Here is a 2357-nt window from a genome sequence, read left to right as displayed (position 1 = left end):
CAATTCTATATTAAGTTTACAGGACCTATTGACTGCCTTTCGTACATAGTATGGCAACGTGGCGTTAGTCTTTTTGTCAATAACTATCTCATATGATTGATTGGGTGGTGGTTCACGTGATGAGATGACTTGCTTACACTGTTGCCAATATTATCAGAAATTTAATTATTTTCGTTTTTATTTTTTTTTGTTTTACTCAAGCAGATTTTCTTGCAAATTTCCATTGCACTTATTTCTGTAAAATTCCAAATGATTTCTTGCGGATGATGAATCTTCTTCTGGTCGATTCAAGATAAGGGTATCGAGGCTTATTTGCATTTTTTTATGTTTGCCATGGCAAATTTTCCATGGAAACCTTCGCACGAATTTTTTCTTGTTTAAGAAACTAAGTTAGCTGTAAGCGTTGAAATCGAAAAATTCATTGCTGAAAGCTTAAATCCCCTTTACGAGAATTCCATAAGCGTTTCATATAAGTCGGTTAAAAATTTTCCTTTCAAATCCGTTTTATTTCTATTTAAATATTAAGTAATCGTTTAGTACTGGAATCCCAGAACATGGGCTAAATATTATTCCCACGAAATTGAAGTGAAAAATCTAAATCAACAGAAGCAAAAATCAGAAAATGAATTTATTAAAAATGCCAATATTCCCTAAATTTTGTCTGACATTCACCTTTATCGAGTTCTCTTCTCTCTAGAATTTACCGTATAATCAATTTTGTTATGTTCAATCCTCAATTGAACTTTGAACCAACGGAAATGAACCATTCTCAAATATACAATTTAGCAAATGGCAACTCAATTTTATTTTAAATTAACTTTATATTTTTTTGTTGTTGGTAATTGCCCCACTGCTTGGCGAATTTAGAGTGATTTCCACTGTGTTGATTAAATCCAAAGAAACAGAGCAAAGAAAAACCTTCGGGTTTAGTAAAAAGAGTGTTTCAAATTTTGCAAAAAAAAATCAGTGGTATTCACAGTTATTAATTGGACCATTGTCGAGTGAATTTATACCTCAATATGTCCCAGTTTGCAGCTTAAATCATGAGAAATTGCATATTGACGCAATCACAGCCTTATGAAACGTATGAATTAGTAAATTAAGTGTATCGTAATTTTCTCATACTAAACAAGCTTTATTAGCCCGGGATTTTGTCCAATTAAATGCGGTGTGATGTCCCACTGTCTGGGAAATTACTCTTTGGTTTAGTAAGTGGAATTCGTAAAATCCTATGTGGGTTCCCGTATCAAAACAGTTTTAAATCTATGAATAGTTTGGCCAAAATTACTTACATCAATTGTCGTACTACTTAGCATAAATTAGCACTAGAGAATATTGAAGAATCACGTGTAATAGAAATTTTGAAAATGTCTCTTAGCTTGATGTACTTGTGAAGTAGATTGGAACTTATTGCCATTTATTGTCCCACTGTCTGTGGAATTTACATATAGTTGCCCTATGGCATGACGTTCAAATCACTAGAAAAAGCGAATGGTGAAACTAAAGGAGGGGCAGCTTATCAATGGTTTCCCAGTGGTTTTCCAAGGTGTATTCATCATTGTCTGTAAACAGCGAACTTTTGTCCAACTCATTACTTTAACTGGCCCACTACTAGGGATAGTTGCGTTTTTTTTTCGATTCGTTTCGGTTTTGAATTTTTTAATCAAAAAGGTCTTAGATATTTTTGATACGATTTCCTGAAGGATCAATTGCTATTTATAAATATAATAATAATGTAGGTACAGTCTTCCGACAACCTTGCGGCTCACAATTAAAATTTTCACCAGATTATTTCTAAAACGAACCCGCATGGGATCAATGTCATTACTAATTATACACTGCTAACAAACTTATTAAACGCTTTACCCATTAAGTGATCATGCTACAATGTAAATTTAGTGAAAATGAATAGTTGTACTAAGTAATAAAAAATTCATTCACGCATATCGATTGTTGATCAACACGAAATGCCTGCTTGAAGAATGTTACAATCAAAGTTTAATTGCTTAGTGGGTTTAATAACCCGTGGACAACCGGCATGATGTTGCGAGGCACCACGCAATAACGCACACTTCAGTAGTTGAGCCCTGTATATGGTCAGCCAGACACAATCACGGTTGAACGACTGCTGTCCCATGAACAAAGGGGTTACTTCCATCAGTCACCCGTATTATGGTACTTCCGTTTGTCACTCTCAATTCTTCTGATGGTCAATAATCCAATAGTACTAAGCGGGGTCGCGTTCGGGCAAAAATGCTGAAAAAATCAAGCAAGAAATGTCATTTTTGTCAGAGTTGTGGCAATTCTTGTGCGTTTGTGTGGTAGAGAGTGCACGGCAAAGCTCTGCGAGAGATAAT

Source organism: Euwallacea fornicatus, chromosome 7, assembly GCF_040115645.1.
Source record: "Euwallacea fornicatus isolate EFF26 chromosome 7, ASM4011564v1, whole genome shotgun sequence".
Classification (NCBI taxonomy): domain Eukaryota; kingdom Metazoa; phylum Arthropoda; class Insecta; order Coleoptera; family Curculionidae; genus Euwallacea; species Euwallacea fornicatus.
This window is presented reverse-complemented; position numbering follows the sequence as displayed.